The 20954-nt window shown below is 31.6% G+C and overlaps 1 protein-coding gene across 4 annotated transcripts in view; it reads right to left on the bottom strand.

Moving 5' to 3' along the window:
• Positions 1–20954, bottom strand: part of LOC123706009 (RNA pseudouridylate synthase domain-containing protein 2-like) — a 341844-nt gene that overhangs the window by 118535 nt on the left and 202355 nt on the right. For 2 of the 4 annotated variants that reach the window (XM_045655131.1, XM_045655130.1), the window contains exon 1: positions 9527–9772. The exons of the other annotated variants lie outside the window; for them this stretch is intronic. The gene's annotated coding sequence lies outside the window, so the exon portion shown is untranslated. Of the gene's footprint in view, positions 1–9526; positions 9773–20954 lie in introns of those variants that run through there. 4 annotated transcript variants of the gene reach the window in all.

Genomic DNA, 20954 nt, shown 5'->3' on the forward strand with positions numbered 1-20954 from the left:
TTAACCCATATCTTCAGTTCCCTATAAGATATATTTCGTGTAAATAATAAACTACATTTTTTTTAAAGTGAGGGTACTTAGATGTTTATTATTTTAAGTAAAAATAGACACCATTATCTACAGTTAATCTAATGATTGTGTTCCAAAGAGTATAATAATATATTGTTGTGTTCATTAGTTACAATTTTTAAAATCTTCGTGTTTTATAAATTTACTAGCTTACCGCCCGCGGCTTCGTCCGCTTTGTCTAAAACCTAATAAATTATGTACTAAAACCTTCCTCTTGAATCAGTCTATCTATTAAAAAAACCGCATCAAAATCTGTTGCGAAGTTTTAAAGATTTAAGCATACAAAGGGACATAGGGACATAGGGACACAGAAAGCGACTTTTTTATACTATGTAGTGATATTTATAAAGCAATTGAATGCCATAAAACCAAAAATATCAAATGCAATCTTCGTGTTTTGTGAATTTTCACCATCATGCGTTCCCACAAAAGGTAAGTTGTTACTTACAGGTATTTATTGAAATGAAATGAAATGAATGATTCTTTTATTATTTTGAGGTGCATTGGGAACAGAAGTTTTTGATAAAATTTTATTTGTAAGTACTTAGCTTTTTTTATAGATTTACAGTTAACTTTTGATTTTTTTATTCAATGCTAATAAAATTATATCGCCTTTGGAAGTCGATTTCTGCTGATATTTTTACTACACCACTTGAAAATTGATGATTTGATGATAAAGACAGTAGCAGCGAGGATTAAGTGGAAATTAGTAATCATCCGCTTCGTCAATTTTTGACTGAAGTTAATGTCCAACGTCCAATGGTTCAATCATTGGAAGTATCTCAGGAAATTTTGGAGGATATTTTTCAGGAAGGAGAGGAGGGGCAGCCAACCACATATCAAACTACTACGTTTTAGTACCGAAAAAAATGTTATTGCCAAATGAAACGTAAATTTTGCACTCACAACTTTACAAGTAATGTTTTTATTTTGCGGTTATCTGATTATAATATTAATCGTTATGGCTATCGACGTACCGACCGTACTGGGATCAGAGTAGGTACATGATATACAGTTCATCATCCAGGATTGCTTAGAGCATTTTCACACTGAAAAAGATGTTTTCTTTGAATCGTAGTTGCTTCATTTATTTATTTTTAATCATTTTAAATAATATGTTTTATATTTTATAAATATATCATTTTCATTATTTAAGTAGATAAAATAAATTATGTTACGGTTTTATAAGAAAACACATTATATTTGTTAGGCGACGGTGATTTCTTCCAGGCAAAAGAAATCATCTTCAGGATGGAATCATCCTGGATCATCTTCAGAATCATCTTCAGAATCATCTTCAGAATCATCTTCTGAATCATCTTCAGGATGGAATCATCATCATGGATCCAGATGGGGGTCAAGTGACGCGGGCCACGTACCACAAACATGCTTAGTTTGTGGTATCGAGCGCGAAAGATAGTCATCGTGTTTTTAGTAAAGTTACTATGTAAACTAACGTAATTTAATACTTAGGTACATATTCTATAATGGTGTGCTCAAACTGTTAATCTACATTTAATTTAGATTATTATTTGATACTAAGTAATGTAGAATTTAAACCACATTCATGTTTTCTTCAGATTTTAAGATTTTCTTATCAGAGTGTTCAATTTTAATGTAGTTAAATTTTATAAGAGACAATAATTAAGAAAATTTTAAAATAAAGTGTCACGTATTTTTTTTAAACAACGAATGACGAAAAACGACCTAATCGCGGACGAAGTCGCGGGCAACAGCTAGTAAATAATAAAATCTTCACACTTCCTTAAACAATATTATTATAATAAAAAAATGAATTTTAACGGATTTAAAACGCGCGATTGGAATCAGATCCAAACGTATTCCATCTCGCCTCAATTGACACTGTTATAAAACTCAAATTTATGTTTTTCTAGAAGCTTCTACATCTTCTAAAATCCTTTCGTACATTGTTAACAATCAACATCTCTCGCCACTTAGCAACAGGAATTACTTTTTGCTCTTATTATATTTATTTTTGGGTGTGATATGTAAATTAAGGTTAAGTTTGGAGATTGAAAAAATTTGTTTTGGGATATTCGTACTGAAAGTCGTGATAAACAAAAATATATTAAAACACATATCATATAATATATCCTCCAAAACCTAATCAACTTCCTAGTCAGTTCAAAAAGCAATCAAAAGCTCATCGAATTATTGCTATATATCTGAAAATGACCTAAAGGCAAAATAAAACACAATTTAATTATTCGTTAAAACAAAATAATAACTACATAGTATAAAACAAAGTCGCTTTCTCCGTCCCTATGTCACTTTGTATGCTTACATGTTTAAAACAACGCAACAGATGTTGATGCGGGTTTTTTTTAATAGATAGAGTGATTCAAGAGGAAGGTTTAAGTATATAATTTGTTAGGTTTTAGACAAGGCGGGCGCAGCCGCGGGCAGTTTGCTAGTATACTAATAAACAACACTTTTTGCTTATTGTTTGCGTGCGGGTACACTCGCGTTACAATTTATTGCAGTAGTTACGCGAATCTACTGTGTCATAATAAATACTGCACAAATTACAAAAACTATTATTTATTAAGACTTCGTATCGTATCATTTATTTTCTTCTTCGTGTTTTCTCATCTTTGCTATTGTTGATGATCAATAAAAAGTGTAATAGTATGTAATCGTAATAATAAACCACCAATTTTTTATGCACAGCAATACACTTAAAACACACTTAAAATTCACAGATTGGTATCTTATAATAAATGTAGAGCTGTCAAAAGCAATGGTATCATTCCTTTTGGGGATATGTTACATATTTAATTATTTCTTATCTCTTCTTTCATCCCTGGCAATATTAAGAGCCAGTATAAGAAAGACCGCAGCTAACAAATAACTACAAAAAAATCAAATCATTTCAATATTTATAAATTTATATAAATCATTTCAAATCAAATCAAATCATTTATTTATTTCTCCTCAAAATTCCCAATCACATAAATTAATCTACATGCATACAAAATTATTAAACAATATGTGAATGAAATTACTGAATATTTTCTTTACACAATATCAATAGACAGTTTTACTACCAGCAATGATAATTGGAAAATATGCAAAGCGGTATTGAATTTTCTTGCATCATACTGATTTGTAGCGCCATAAAATCTCTCAACGCGACAATTATTTTACTCCTTAATTATTGCCGTTTGCTACAGAAGTATGTGCTGTGAAGTGAAATGAATTTATTGGCTATTTGCTGTATGTCAAGTGTCATAATAATATAATAATGTTTGTTAATAATAATTGTAGACTTTGAAATGTACCTAATGATAATGTAATAATTGAAATTTTGATTTAAAATTAAGTGACATAATTTGCATGCTGTTAATAACGGCTGAACATGCTGGAACTCAATTGTTACCTGACATCTATGTATACCATGTTCTTTGGCAAATAAATTAATTTGAATTTGAATTTGAATAGTCGTTGGATAATTATGTTTGATATTTTTTACGTTTCATTTGTGGACTATTTTTTTAATGTGTAGAACGATGAGTAAAAAATTTTATTTAGGCAGGGTCCTAGTTTAATCATTAATGTAATAATAATTATTTTTTATACTTTTCTTAATTGCATAAAAGGTTTATGCAGCTAGAGCTTGGATCATTAAATAATGATCTAAGAGAGCAATGCTATCATAAATAGAATAAAAAGTTATTCAGAAACAAAAAGTAAAACTTAGTATATAAAGTAAAAATTCATTTATTTCATTTACTACACAGATTAGCATGCTAATTCAAAGTTAACTTAAATAAATCAATCCAGAAGCGCATTAAACTGTGTATTATCTAAAATTATATCGCTTTACAGATACGACGGGCGGTTAATAAACAAACATACAGTGAATACGAACAGCGTTTATTACGTGACTATATTTAGAACTTACAATTAATAATAGAAAAACTAATCATGGAGATACAACCCGCATACTCTTTAAGTAATGGAAAACGGAAGCCTACTGACAGACAAATAGTGCCAATTTATTGCTAATTCATTACAAAAATACACCTTAAAGCTATGGTCACACTAGCGAGTTTAAGCAACTATGGAGTTTCGTGCCGGTTTCTTCAACATAGATACTGCTTTCCGAATCGGTGGTAAATATTAAAATATTAAAAATATGTTATGTGACGATTTAAAAGTGCTTCTAGAAGAGGTCTAATTCAATAAATGAATGATTGAGTTTGAGTGTCGCTTGCGATAACGCTAAATTTACACGGCGATTTGTTTGCGCTTTAAAAATGTTAATGCATGTAAATTCTTTAAGTCCAACAGAGGGGTTACTAGGAATTGATTAGGTACTTGCGGGCTCTTTGTGCAGTGAACTTTGTCCATTAAAATACGGGTTATTATTCAGTTTGGTGCGAACATATTGTTTGTTACGAGTTTCGCTTAGCAACCCAGTTATGGGGTTCGTAGATTTACAACTTAATAAAAGTTCCCTTTTGTACATACTTTCGCTTTTTTGTTCCACCATTGAATGCATAATATAATTAACTGCGTATAGTAATGTACTTGACCATAAAAGGGAAAACTATTTATTTAAATAGGTAACATAAATTATAAATAATATCTAATAATCATACTTATCTATGTTATGGTCCTATAAAAAGTAATGTGCTTATATCCAAGAATAATTTCTTACATCTGATAAAAAACTAAGCCATAATTTAATAATAACATAATATTTAAAAAGAAACGTATTTTATCATTAACTGTTTAATAGTATCATTAAGAATCTCGCTCGTCTCTAGTGTGTACATACTACATACACTTAGACGTTAGGCATGCGAATCCTGCCTAGGTCCGGAATTTCCTCTTCAGGCATTTAATGAGGTATAGAAAAAACATTCTTAGAAACTACGACAGTGGAATCTTTTAGTTGAATGCGCAAGATATGTTTTTACGCTTTTATCAAAGGAAATATCCTGACAGTAATTTTTGCGTGTATACGACATATCCTTTGGTATTGAGGTACGCTTTTATACACTAGGTACATATAAATTGGAAAGTAAACTTTTTCAAAAGTAATAAACGAAAGTTTATAAAACTAGAAAACTCATAAATAGGATGATATTATTGTGTTGTCACTGATCCTTTAGAAGTGTACAAAGAAGTGTCAGTTTAAAGTTAAACTCTAGTCTAAAGGTGTCATTTACAAATATGTTGTTAACATACGAACATACAGGTGAAAAGTGTTAATAAAATCACAAATCACCTCGTAACCTCCATTGAAAAGCTCCAAAATCTCAGAACACATCTTAGAACAATCCGTAAGCGTATAAACATTGTAATTGGCTTCAATTTGCACATAATGGCGGACAGATTACCCGTATCCTCGCAGCAAGGCCATCTATCGTTCTTCATATTTAGGTTGCATTGTTCCATTGAATTAAATTATTTTTTAAATTATATCATCTGTAGATTGTCTGTAGATCTGTTGTCGATTGGGCGATCTTTTGTTCATGAAGGTTAAGGTTTAGATGTTAATTTTTGACGGATCTTAAACACGTTTTATTGTTTCCAGCATTTAATGAATCTGTTCAGAAATTATAGTTTTTTTTAACCGAAGTAAAACACGATTTTAAAAGTAAATTGTTTTACTGATTAATGATTATACATGACGCAAAGAACTCTATAATTTTTTGCTAAAAGCTTATTATTCAAATTGAATATGTTTTGACACATATAATCCATACTTAATATTATAAATGAGAAAGTAACTCTGTCTGTCTGTCTGTTACTCAATCACGCCTAAACTGCTGAACCAATTTGCATGAAATTTGGTATAGAGATATTTTGATACCCGAGAAAGGACATAGGCTACTTTTTACCCCGGGAAATAGGATAGGTTTTATCCCGAAAATCCCACGGGAACGGGAACTATGCGGGTTTTTCTTTGAATGCGCGGGCGAAGCTGCGGGTGGAAAGCTAGTTGGTTATAATTTATATATACTTTTCAGTAGGTATAATATGATTATTCTTGTTTTTATATCTGTATCTAGCCATTGTCATTTAATAACTCAAACACAATGGAGAAGCCAAACTGATAATATAAGGAAAAAGCGACCCCAGTTATTTACTATAACGTATATTTGTTATTTTGTATGTTATTACGAAATAGGAGAATAAAATTCTTATAACCACATCACATAGGTATATTTTATTGTTATATATCCTATCCTACTAATATTATAATTATGCGAAAGTTTGGATGTGTGTGTGTTTGTTACTCTTTCACGCAAATACTACTGAAACGATTACAATGAAATTTGGCACACATATAGAGGGTAACTTGGATTAACACACAGGATAGGTTTTTTTCCGGAAATCCCACGGGAACGGGAACTATGCGGGTTTTTCTTTGTAAACGCGGGCGAAGCCGCGGGCAGAAAGCTAGTATTATATAGCTTTAAAAATAAAATTAACCTTTCGTGATGTTCAAAGTACGAATGAGATCATCTATTTTTATTATTTCACTTCGCTGCTTCAGATAAAAACAATATAAATGTAAGGTAAGAAGTAAGTAGTGTATAATACTGCAATTGATAATATCTATCAAAGAATGACCCATACAAATTACCAAATCTTAACACTAATCACTTAAAATACATGAAATTATCATCTCCAATGAATTAAATTACACCTTAAATTTTATATAAAAACTAGCTTTCCACCCGCAGCTTCGCTCGCGCAGTCAAAGAAAAACCCGCATAGTTCCCGTTCCCGTGGGATTTCCGGGATTAAAACTATCCCATTTCCCGGGGTAAAAAGTAGCATGTCCTTTCTCGGGTATCAAAATATATCTATACCAATTTAAGGCGTGATTGAGTAACAGACAGACAGACAGAGTTATACTTTCGCATTTATAATATTAGTATGGACTAGCTGTCAATGATATCAAACAGGTGTACTATGTAAAGAGCAAGAAGAAACAATAAATATAGGAAGGGATTATGAAAATCTAAAACTTGGCACCACAGCGCACATAGAACAAAAGATAAGTGGAATGTCTTAAAAATACTACGGGTTCGATGTACGCCAATTTCTTTAAAATTATAAGAATCATAGATTATACGAATACACGTGTCTGTTCATATTGTATGATAGTTTACGTTTTTTAACGTAATATAGGTGTAGTGGCTTGTAGAGCTCTTTTATAATTTATTTATTGTTAGGGACTAAAGACTCTGGCTAGCTAGAGTAATTAATGAACTTAAAAAATTCTAGAACTTTTTTTACTTTTTATGTTGCTGGTTGGGTGTGCTACCTATAGGTACTTAATTGTATAGGTTATAATATGTATTGTGATACGATAATTTAAAGGCAAATAGAAACAATAATTCTGACGCGAAAATAAAAAAATACAAAATTATTCATGTCCTCGCAGCACACAAGACACTAGGTACTCTACATTTTAATCTATCAGTTCCCAATATTGATTAAATACAATATTAATAGACCACGCTCCATGAAATTTAGAAAACACATACAATTATCCTCTTACACGCATTTCAAAAACGATTTCCTCCCGTAACACATGTTCTATTCCTTTTAACATCTACATAATGACATTTTGGTGCGTCTCAGTTCAGAAATAGCTGGTCTTCTGGACAATAAGACAATCGACTTGACGCGTAGCATCCGTCTATTTCGAGATATCCAGTGATCTATCTATGTTTAGAATGTTGGACAGTTATATAATTTGTCTTTGGAAAAACGTATTGCATCGAATGAAAATGTATTGAGGAAATTATTTAATAAAGGATTAGATGCATTCGTTCCTAATAACATAGGTAATTTAATGAGCTGTAAACGTTTGAATATTACAGGTATCTTCATTAAGTTTCATATAAAGGAAATTACGAGAAATTAATATTTTCACATTAATTCTAAACACATAAAGTCTGCAGTAATTGAATTTAGATTCCCCATTTTTATAAATATATCGCAATATCCGGAATTATTGTGAGCTCTATATTTTTTGTTAACTCCTTTTTTGTTACCATCGCAGGCAGATCGTTAATAAGCTTGTAATATACAGGCTCATAATAAACAGATAAGAGTAGTGCAAAAAACAGCACGCAACTAAAAAGTAAAACCATAGTTAAACATAAAAAAACAGGCTTGTTAAAGCTGGTTATAACTGTAGCAGGATAGAATGTAGAGTAAAAAACCAGGTTGCAATAGTCATGGATGATTTCCTTCATACTCGTTATTACCTAATGCAAGTGGCACAAATGAAACAACAAGTTATCATACAAATAATAATTGATTACGCTAATGCAATGCATTTCGCAAAACACAAGGTCGTGGTGGAAATTTATATGCATGGATATAGATTAAAACAGATTTTTATGAGAGCATAAATTAGTTTACTGTATTCCGATACGCGGAGCTGCGGGGTTCTTTTTAATGCGGATAATTTTAATACTAATTTACTTTTTTTGATCGTAGATGAGTACTTTAAAGGAAATAAACTAGTAATTAAAACTGTTAATCATATATTAATTATTTATTATGAGGAAAAAACAATCCCTTTTCTAAACATCCGGTACTATAAAATTACCTTATAAGGTATAATTGGAGCAGATGGTTATTAAAATATAACTTTATATAAAAGCAAACATTTTTTATCTTTATGTAGGAAGTGAAGACTAAATGTGTTTTTAAATTCATTTTCCATTTCATTTATAATTGCTCGCTATCCAATTAGAATAATTAGTTGGAATAATTTAATAAAGTTTTAAAGCTTTACTATGCCTATTTTTTTAGGTCATTAAATTTATATTTATTTGGAAAATGAATTTTATTATAAATGAGTTTTTCTACATACCAATTTGAAAATTTAGTTTCATACTTCTGTAAGTAATTTTATTAATATTTTCACTTTACGTATAACTTACCTACCTAATAACATTTTTGTATTTCTACATTAGCAAATACTTATTATGGTGTATATTTAATAACACATACCTTCCTTACATTTCTTTATTTTTTGCTTCTTGTTTTTATTGTCGATACATTCCAACATAAATTGTATTTTTTATAATATTTTTTTATAATACCTCTACTCTCTACTGTCTACTGTTTTATTTTATAAGTTAAAATTGCATAACACAATTTACGACTCAATAAAAAATACAAAGCAGTCCAGGAAAACTGAAGTTTCTCAGCGTTCGCAATACTAAATAAAAATAGCAAATAATTTAGTTTTGTATCAACAGGTTAATCAACAACTTAGTCGGTTGCGAAGCGGCAAATATTTAAATGAAACATTTTAAATTTTTCACTTCATTTTTCAGGTTGATGAATTTCTTTTCAAACATTCTGTAGTCGTTTATTTCTTTACCGTCCGATATTAAAATCTCCAATTTATAACATTCAAAAAGCATTTAACCAACTACAAATAACTTACGTGATATTTCGATGCGATCACTAGAAAAAATCCTTGCACAAACAAAAAGTTCCAATAAATATCACTGAGCTCTCACGATCAAAAAATACACACAGACAAATCGTTGCACATTAACATAACATGAAATTTGTATGGAAAACGTTCGTCCCTTCAGTTGTACGAACGGCACCAATGTATTGCGGGCGCGTAAATTTTCGCGGGAAATGATTGCGGAGCGAAGACGTCCCACCCACGTGACTGCCAGAAATCAACTAAGGCACCGATTCACCTGCAATGCGTGCGCTGATCGGCTGCGCTGGAAAGAGAGCACGTTACATAATATGATGTGCGTGCGAGCTAGACGGCAGCATCGCACGTGCTTTCCCCCCTCACCCCGCCCGCCGCCCGCCCCGCAGGGTAAAGCCGGTTTCAGGAAAGGGGCGCGTTATTACAAAGCTTCAAAATGAAAAGGTACGTATTTGCATTATGGAGCGTTGGACAATAGGTTCGGTTGATGCCTTTTGTTTGCTGTTTCGAATTTCGCCGCGTCTGATATTACGGTTCGATTTTTATTATTTTATCTTTAGAGGCTTCTGTTTTTACTTCGTTTTAAAATCTTATTAAAATAGGCGGTGACGGCGACTGAAAACATAAGGGCCTGTACACACTAGCGTTACGTACACACGAGATGGGAAAGTCCTGAAAATGCCGCACGCACGCATTTGAGGGTTATAAGTTTTTTTTTTCTGAAAAGTGATTGTATTAAGAAAAAAACAAATTGACTAAAGAAACAAATCTTAACTTTTTCGTATGCAACAGGGTTTCACGGTAAATAGTTTTTGCGCGGTGGAAATTGATTGTAGAGCAAAAAAAGCTTCCTTATATTTTGATACTTCAATGAATTTCTAGTTTAATTACACTGTTAATGTATAAAATATCGTACAATAGTAAATATTTAATATCAAATTTATTATTTCAATGTACATTATATTGGTACAAAATATACATAAATCAAACCTAATGAATACGTATATTATTATAATAACTGCGTACATCATACATTTAATAATAATAAACTTCTCGATTACTTAGAAATATACATACAGCGTGATTTTGTCTATAAACTATTATAACTGTTTACTACGAAGTGACGTCACCACAATTAACTAAACGGATATATAATATTGCTATCATCATTTGAGAATTTATATTGCTATAGAATATGCATTTAATTTTTCATCTAAACACTTGGAGTGGAAAATTCTTGCTAACAGTCTATAAAACGAATTAACTACTTCTTAGTAGTACCTACTAGACAAGTAACTATATATTAATACAACGACTAGTAAATATTTATTTGACTGTATCGTAAGTACTATAATATAATTCACTACAAAAAAGATATGCTTATGCTTTTTGTACTAACTCTATTTAGTTTCTTAAGTTCCACTAGATAGTCGAAATTTGACCTTATCACTCAAAGGCTCTAATATACATTCGACAATGAAACATACATTCGACAAATCTGCAAAAAGCTATTACAAAAATAACGATAAATCTGTCATCGCGATAATTATAGGGATTACTAAAATACGTACGAATTAAATGAAATGGACTTTATTCTATTTTAAATTCCGGTTATCTTTAATAGAACCATAACACCTTTGGAAAATTTCCTTTCCTCAAAATATGACATCTTAATCGGTTCAAAAAAACGGTTAATAATATCGGGAACACACATAAAAGAACATAAATATAATTGAGATAGGTTGAATTGGACTAAAGGCCCGAATTGAAAAACCTCTGCCTTTTGAAGCTTAAAAAACAACCCACTGCGTATCCATATATAGATATATTACAAACCCGTATGTTACCTTAGCTTGTTACTATGGCAACCGACCAACGACATAACAATAAAACGATTATATGTATGAATACACCCTTCGCGAATGTTGCCTTAGAGATTTGTAGTTACATTTATATTGTGTTTTCGAGAATTGCGCTATTTCAACTTTATGGCTGTTTCACTTTGAGCACTGGTCAAAGAATTAAAATAAATTATTTTTGCTCTACAATAAAAAAAAATTACAGTAGATATAATTTTTAGTAAAAATCTCTACCGTGTATATGAATACGAAAGTAGCTCTATCTTTCTACATATTATTGCAATTTAAGTTGCAATTACAAAACAGATTTTGATAAAATTAGTAATGTAGATAGACTCAGCCTTGTGTAAGGACATACCCTACTTTTTTATTAAAACAAAACTTTATAACAGTAGAATAGGAGTTGACTATCACGCGATAAGAAGTGCACGCAAGCGAAACCACGGCATAAAGTTAGTCACTCCACAATATTATAATACAGTCATTTTCCGCCGTCTGTGTAACTGCATGCTTAAATCTTTAAAACTTCGCAACGGATTTTGATGCTGTTTTTTTTTTCATAGAAAGAGTTGGTTTTTGTATATAATTTATTAGGTTTTAGATAAAGCGGACGAAGCCGCGAGCTGAAAGCTAGTTAAATATAAATATAATTTGGTATATAATCTCATCCAGATGTATCTTCATAGCATTAGGAAATATATCTTACTAGATTTCCGCCCGCGTCTTCGCCCGCGTTTGCAAAGGACAACCCGCATAGTTCCTGTTCCCGTGGGATTTCCGGGATAAAAACTATTCTATGTGTTAATCCAAGTTACCCTCCATATGTGTGCTAAATTTCATTGTAATCGGTTCAGTAGTTTTTACGTGAAAGAGTAACAAACATCCATACATCCATACATCCATACAAACTTTCGCATTTATAATATTAGTAGGATTCAAGATATACTTTCTTAATATGGCTTAAGAATTAGCTAAAAGCTCTACTATGTCAAGGGTAATAAGGAAGATCTCTTGGTAAATTAAAGAACAGCTATTTTTATCAAAACTCTCCTAACAAATATTGAACAGTCGTTCAAACTCTATCAGATACTGCAACTACAACCTCTAGATTTTAATGTCTTAATAACTCGTTCGTTAGAAGCAAACAAAAACAAACAGGACTTTCAAAAAGTTCCCTACACAGATACACCTCCTCATAAAATGCACAATACTTCAATGATGACATAGCCCCTGTGCATAGCCCCATATATTTATACAAGGAAAATATAAACTATAATATTATTACAGTCGTGATCCATTCAACACAGATGGTATAAAAACAACTAACGTGCATCCCCATGATGTAATGGATTCATTGTACTTGATGATCTAATAAGGAGCAATGTAAATTATTCTTTAACAAGTACTTAGTGTAAAATCGATGACGCGCTTAGCACTTTACTTGTTAATCCTTTTTATGCAACGTTTAAGTCTCACTATTGCTCATTCAATATAGGACTTAAATAATCATTATTAAAATGCTATCGCTGCTAATGTTATTTCTACTTGGACTATTCACAAAATAAAGTATAGTTATGTTAAATTGTAATTCCCAATTCGGTGCATTATAGATTGAATATGTCCTTCCTTCCTTCTTTGTTTCACACGACTAATCATGAAGTCTTTATAATTTACTAGCTTACCGCCCGCGGCTTCGCCCGCTTTGTATAAAACCTAATAAATTATATACTAAAACCTTCCTCTTGAATCACTTTACCTATAAAAAAAACCAGCATCAAAATCCGTTGCGTAGTTTTAAAGATTTAAGCATACAAAGGGATATAGGGACGTAAATAACGACTTGGCTTTATACTATGTAGTGATCCTAACTTTCAATCACTTTGTAATCATTAACAGCACGATTACAAATATATATTTTCTCAATTAATTTGCTGTGATGTACCTACATTATAAATGGCCTGGAAGAAATCGCTTTTTAGCGATAAGGTCACCTTTTGTACTTTACCTCGAATCTGTACAACAATATATTATATACTGTAATGTTAAATGGTGTGGTACAATAAATGGTTAAATAAATAAATAAAATAAATAAATTATAACCTTCCGTGTTTCCGAACTATACCTACGCAATAATAAACTCAATCTTCACAAAAAAATAAAGCAATCTATAAAAATCCTCGAAGCTTTAATAGAGTAATCCGAAATGACAAAATAAATCTAATAAAACTAAAGCTTATATCACGAATCCAATAACTTGAAGGCAGTAGTATCATAAATACAGGCGTTTCATAACAACCACTAATATACCGGTTCGGTCTGGATAGACTCATGGCCAGGGACCATAAAATAGACGAAGCTTTGCCACAACGTTGGGTCAAATATATCATTTCGGGAGCTGAGAATTACCTACGTATGTTATATGGCACGAAATGGAGCTTGCTTGAACGCTAATATTCGACTGACAGGTTGGCTAATGGCTATGTTGGTAGTGGCCCTGCCTTCCAAGCCAGAGGTCGTGGGTTCGAATCCCACCCTGGGCAAATATTTGTGTGATGAACATAGATGTTTGCTCTGTGTCTGGGTGTTAATCCATACTAATATTATAAATGCGAAAGTAACTTTGTCTGTCTGTCTGTTACTTAATCACGCCTAAACTACTGAACCAATATTCATGAAATTTGGTATGGAGATATTTTGATACCCAAGAAAGGACATAGGCTACTTTTTATCCCGGGAAAATGACGCAATCCTGGACATCCCACGGGAACGGGAACTATGCGGGTTTTTCTTTCAAAACGCGGGTGAAGCCGCGGGCGGAAAGCTAGTTATCAGCCATCTGGTTTCCATAACACAAGCGAAAGCTTAGTATGGGATCAGATCGTGCCGTGTGTGAAAATTGTCCTGAATTATTTATTATTTATTAATATAGGAACACAATACAGGACACATAATATTATAGGAACATATAAAAATATTTCTTAAAGCAGCGGAGCAATGAGGGAAAACCGCGGGGCACAGCTAGTCTATAATAGACCTAGCAGAGAGTGGGTGTTATTCTTTTATGCAAAATTGCGTATTGAATATAGATGGAATTTGGCTCAGGGATTATTATGTTATGGATTAAAATGATTCCTGTTCTCTGTACATACATATAGTGTTTTAAGATAAGACTTATTTTATGGAAACCCTCAAAAGTAACATGTGGTAGGGTCACTTGTTTTGGGGCCTTTTGATAAAATAACTATTTTGTAGAGTTTGTTTAACGCAATCATAATATTATATTTCGAAATGAAAAACTTTTAAACTGGTGTTAAACGTGATTGATTAATCTATGTATAAACCTTTAAATTCGCTTTATATTTTTCGTTGAGTAAAGTATTTGTAGGCTAAATTAAAATTTAGACATAACTGTTAACTCACTTAACTGAACGGAGCTAAACATTAGCAATATTAGTTTTCTAGGAATTTCTGCTATTCTGCGCTAAATGAACGAGAGGAGCATAACAAAATCAATAACGTAGTTTCCTTTTTTTGTCTACTGGAAAAATAATTTTTAAAATACTTTTAGTACTGTTGTTATTTCTCAATTATAAACAAACGAATAAACCAGTTTCATACATATTATAAACAGTGAATTTATATTTTAATAAAAGAGAAACATAATTAAAGACACAATTAAATCCGCACAGTAACAGAGCATAGAGCATTCTTTCGTTGTTTTTAGTGCGTTCGAAAAGATTCTATACAATGTTCTAATACTGAACAACACTGAATACGAGTTTTCGTTTAAAAGATCACGAAAGAATGATCTTGATCTAGTCTAGCTCTATGTTCGCTTAATCTAAACGCACCGTAAGAAGTGAACACAGATATTTATTGATAATAATACAAAGTTTCATTACTTTTGGAGATCCCATTATTATTAACAAACCATAAATAAAAAACTTATTTCTCTCGGTATGTTTCTTGTTCAATAAATATAGAAGTTAAATCTTCGTCGTTATAACATAAGCGGAATTTCTTACAATTTTCACGAGAAAATAAAAACACTACCAAAAAACTATGGTATTTAACGTGACATTAGCACAGGTCAAGGATGCCTATTGTTATCTATATAACGTGACTACATTAGTTTCAGACAAGGTTAATGAATATTACCTTATATTTATTAAATAACATTAATATTCGGAACTAAAGCGAGTTATTGCTATGTTTGTGTGATATTGCTATGATATCGTTATCTATGGTACCTAATATAGTTTACGTTATAGATAGGTTTATGGTATTGGAAAATGGTCGGATAAATTCCGTATTTTGACGGGTTGTACTTCCTACTAATTCTACTAATATTATAAATGCGAAAGTTTGTGAGAATGGTGGTGTGTGTGTGTTTGTTACTCTTTCACGTAAATACTATTGAACCGATTATAACGAAATTAAGCACACATATCAAGGGTAACTTGGATTAAAACATAGGATAGGTGGTAGTTTGTGAGGATGGATGGATGTTGGTTACTCTTACACGCATATACTACGGAACCGATAACAATGAAATTCGGTATGTAGGTAGCTGAAGACCCAGAATAAGACATAAGCTTTCTATGCGGGTTTTTCCTTGAAAACAGCTACAAAACAAAACCTTCCACCTAACGAACATTTTTTTTTTAATTAAATGGATTTTTTGTTGTTAAAAGCAGATTTTTTCTAAGTTTACCAACTTAAATGTACTTTGTACAGGCACGTTTTTTTGCCATAAACCTGATAATACTTCTGTAAATTGATGACATAACTTTAAAGAGGTTTTTTGTGTATCAGCGAAGACAAGGGTCTAATGACAATGAAATATATATGAGTTCAGTCCGTTTGTTTATTGTTTCGAATAAAAAAATAATTTAGGAACTCAAACTCGAAATAAAGTTTTCGAACATATTAATAAATCCTCCTTTTATCTAGTCGGTAAAATACTAGCTATAAATAGTTGATTTTAATTAAATTAAGAAATATTTCAAACAGTTCAATAAAAATTGGAAAATACTTATCGAAAATATAATAATGTCACTATAAAAACAAGAAGAAATCGCGACAGTAACAATTCTTACAGTTGAAACTCAATTTGTGTGTTGTAAAAAATATAAGCCATCGTAAAAGAGCCCATAAACCAATGCGGAAGCGAATTGTACGGTGTTAATAATTAATATTAGTTTCTAAGAGCAATAGAAACTTTCATTTACTAGGCTTAGACCCCGACTGTGCTCGAGTATGGAGATTTAAAGGAAAACGTGTGAAATTCGGGCTCATTACTATAATATTTTAAAGCTGAAGAGTTTGTTTGAACGAGCTAATCTCAAGAACTACTGGTCCGATTTGAAAAATTCTTTCGGTGTTATAGGTGTCGGGTATAGATAGATAGCTCTTATTTTATCGAGGAAGGCTATAAGCTACGCTAATATCGTTACGCTAAGACCAACAGGAGCGGAGCCACGCGGGTGAAACCGCGAAGCGCAGCTAGTTTGTAATATTTAACACTATAAAATACTTAATCACTTATCACATTGTATCAATAAAACAATAATTTCGAAAAAGCTTAACATATTTCGGTAATTCAGGAATACAAGGCAATCTGTTTGATATGTGCTTTGATCTGAGAGATATGAAAACTATTTCATAGAGTCGAAACAAATTATTTCAATAACTTTTTGTATATAACGTAAAATAAATACTACAATCGAGAATAAAACGCACTAATAAGCCACGCCCACAACATTACACAATTAACTTTAAATTTAAACTTCAATGTTAAAAGTACGTACTCTTAACGTTTAAAAACAGTGGGGTTGAGAAACGAAAAATGCGAAATCCACGATTTACTGACACAGATTTATCGTAGCACATCGTCCGTACCTTTCAGCGGACTAAAACGTTACTAATTACTTCTGTACCAATTTAAAGACTTATTTATTTGACGGACCATTTGGCTCTCCTAACCGAGATTCTTTCCTCCCCATCAACTGAGATGAGAATAATTAAAATTCTTCGTTGCCGTAATTTATATGTTTTTTCGGCAGTTGCGATGCTTTTAGGTGGTGAGTCACGGAATGAGCCGTAAAGTGGACCAATCGGCCATTGTTTTGATTCTATTGTGCAGTTAAAACTTTAATATATTTTATTTGCGTGTCTATCGAGAAGAATCAACAAAAATGTATCTTCAGAACAAAGTTTGTACAACAATTCAAAATTATTTTAATTAATTGACTGTCTAACTACTGGTGTGTTCTTAAATTATGTTTTATCCAAGTATTACTGTTATAGAGATATTTAATACTTTTTTAAGCTTTTGTAACCTTCAAGAAAAATATTCAACATAGCAAATACTCATATAATATATATGTAGTTTATTCCAAAAGATTATGCCATATGTCTTCTTACCTAAACACGAACTTGGAAACTCTAACCTAAATACGAAACTCCTGTTATATAAGAAACACATGTATTTAATCCAAAAACAAGGAAAAGCCGCTATCACACCACGTGCTACGTAAGCAGGGACCCGGTAATTAAAAGATTACTATCTTTCGCCTTTACTCCCATTCACTTAAGGCTTATCTTAATAGGGTTGTCACAAATATGTTAAAAATGCGTTCATATTATTTTTAGGGCCGATTTTTCAATCCTTGGTTAAAAATTATCCGTCCAATAAAGTATTACACAAACATTTTAAAATGTCACCAGTAAACTGTCACGGACAATTAGAATAAATTTTTAAAATGGTAGTTTAATAATTCGATGAATAAGTTTTAACCAAGTATTGAAAAATCAGTCCTTATAGTAGTAAATATTTGTTTCTTGTATTGATGTAATTAATTTAGTTTATTGATTTATGCCTCTCTATTTTATATACCTACATGTTTGATTACACTAATTTTCGGCCCTTACATTTGTTCGACATTCCAATACTGCCGCATTCAATATAAATAAAATACAATTTATAAAATAATGTTTATTCTGTGTGAAGCTTGAAACGTTCTTATAATTTAAATTTATCTTCGAAAAATAAAGAGACTCATATTTATTTTGTAAACCGTAACAATGTTTGAAAACACTAAATGAAGTGAGCCGATTCCAAATTTCCGTTGAGTTTTACAAGCTTCTTTTGCAACATAGGTTTGCGGGCTGCCTGTTATCTTTGCAGCTTAAACTATATACTATCATTAAATTCATTCAGCACAATGGCTCTGACCAACATCTCTATAACTCAAAATTATTAAAAAATATATTTTCAACCAAAAGGGGTCATCAAATTACAATTCACGAAATACAACAAAAATTCTTTGACATAGCATCATCGAAACATCTTAAAACACAACGAGGCGTGTCAAAAAGCGGACGTACCAACATTACCCACATTATATACATTATCCACATTACGTACATTACCTACATTCTACATTATACACATTATAATGAAATTTCGAAACTACAAACATCATTGTTGCGTACCGTATGGCGAGATGGTACAAATTTAATTAATTCCCACGTAATGAGAGATCACGAAGGATTCAGCGGTGCGATAAACATGGAAATTGTGCGGTTTTGAGATGAGTTTTGGTGTATCCGATTTGCATTCATGCAAGCTTTATACGTTACTAGCCCAGCCCCGCGGTTTTACCCGCAGTGCTCCGCTCCTGTTGGTCTTAGCGTGTTGATATATATAGCCTATAGCCTTCCTCGATAATTTTTCAAATCGGACCAATAGTTCCAGAGATTAGCGCATTCAAACAGACAAATAGAATATTTGCATCCTCATTCCCAATTCCATTCAGAACGTCACATATTGATAACCTCATTTTCAAAGTCGGCTGAAAACGTAATTTATAGAGGCAAGATTAGCGTAATCCTCATAAATGTAATTTTCCAACGTTTGGGTGCAGATAAAAATTAATATACGTTATATCAAAGGAGCGGCTAACTTATATCTTTATTGTTTCAGCGATACGAACACTTCCATATAAAATTTATTAGCTGAATGAAAAAAAAATGTGTCAATTGTCGAAAATCTATGTGCATTAAAAAATTGTGTTAATTACACTTATGTGTAGTCATAACTCAAGTACAAAACGTAATGAATTATTGGTTTCTTAGTCAGATTGGATTAGAGCAATTTACGAATGCTTGCTGATAATGTTGTTATTATGCACATTTTGATATAAATTGACATATTACATTATATGCCATGCCAACTGACAGATATGCTTAACATTATTTATTATTTGAGAAACTGGTCGTTATTAAATAATCCGGAACCTGTGAAATTTGTATGCTATAGGTAATAATCAAATTGACTTTATAAACTTTTCCTAGACGGAGCCGGGGCGAACAACTAGTGTAACGTAATTAAATAACTACACAATTGTCAAGCAGAGGGAACAGGTACTCGACCTGTCAAATTAAAAAGTTTGGATGGAACAAAAAAATTTAATGAATTTTCATGAATAGTATGGAGTATCATTGAACTGCTTGATAATTCATAATAATGTTCATATTTTGAATTGGAATTATTTTATTTATTTTAATTTTGTGTAATTTATAATAACAGTACCTAGTAGGAAATTAGCAGTAGTAGTAGTACTAGTAGGTTTGATAATATAGGTAATATTCTATTATACCAGAGGATATTGAAGTCAATACTTTTAATATTATTAACTCAAATAATAACTAGTCGAGTTAGTTGGCTTATTTCGGTAAATGTCAATATTATTCTATTGATTATTCCGTGATTTATAATCCATCATCAATTGTTATTAGAGCAGTGTGCTTAATTGGTAACTTTGGACATCGCTTCACTTACGTTAAGTATGGCCCAAGTCATAAGGTCTCTTGTTATTATTAATGAGCAGTTAAATATCTTCCCTTGTTCGAAATGTTAACAGTTAGTGATAGAGCTATGAACAAAGAATAATGCATCATTATTTACACCTAAATAAAATGTATTTCATCGTTGTAACGTTTCCTGAATGAGTTTCCTACTAAGGTATAATATACACGCACATACACCTTAAATATACAATGCATTATTGCCTTGCATTGGAAATTAATTTTCTGTTGTATTAATAGTTGAATAAAAATAACGATTTTCTTCGATGAATAACAGACACGTCACAGGAAAGGAAGGATAGATCGTGATTCATAATATATACAAAATTTATCAAGCCTTTCCACAATTAATATCTAGTAAACGTCTCTAAACCTAAAATGCACTTATAAAAACGAGCAACTTCAATTTAATTAGTAACTACCATTTTAAGCACTTTACTATTCCCAAAATCGCTATCACCCATAACTTGTACCACAACTAATCCGCCAGAGTGTAATTATTAAAGAAGTTTCGCCAATCGTGGAAGGTAACTGAATTCAATTAAAAGTTGAGTCTTCGATCGTATAGTTTTGTTTGATTTGGAATCTCAATAATAAACTTCGAAAATCCATTGAGAATTATACGAATTCCTCATAAGGGTTTAGATTCTCATGTCAATTTGTTATCAGGGATTTTTCAGTTGTTAGCTTTA

The sequence above is a fragment of the Colias croceus genome, chromosome 3 (genome assembly GCF_905220415.1).
Source record: "Colias croceus chromosome 3, ilColCroc2.1".
Lineage (NCBI taxonomy): Eukaryota > Metazoa > Arthropoda > Insecta > Lepidoptera > Pieridae > Colias > Colias croceus.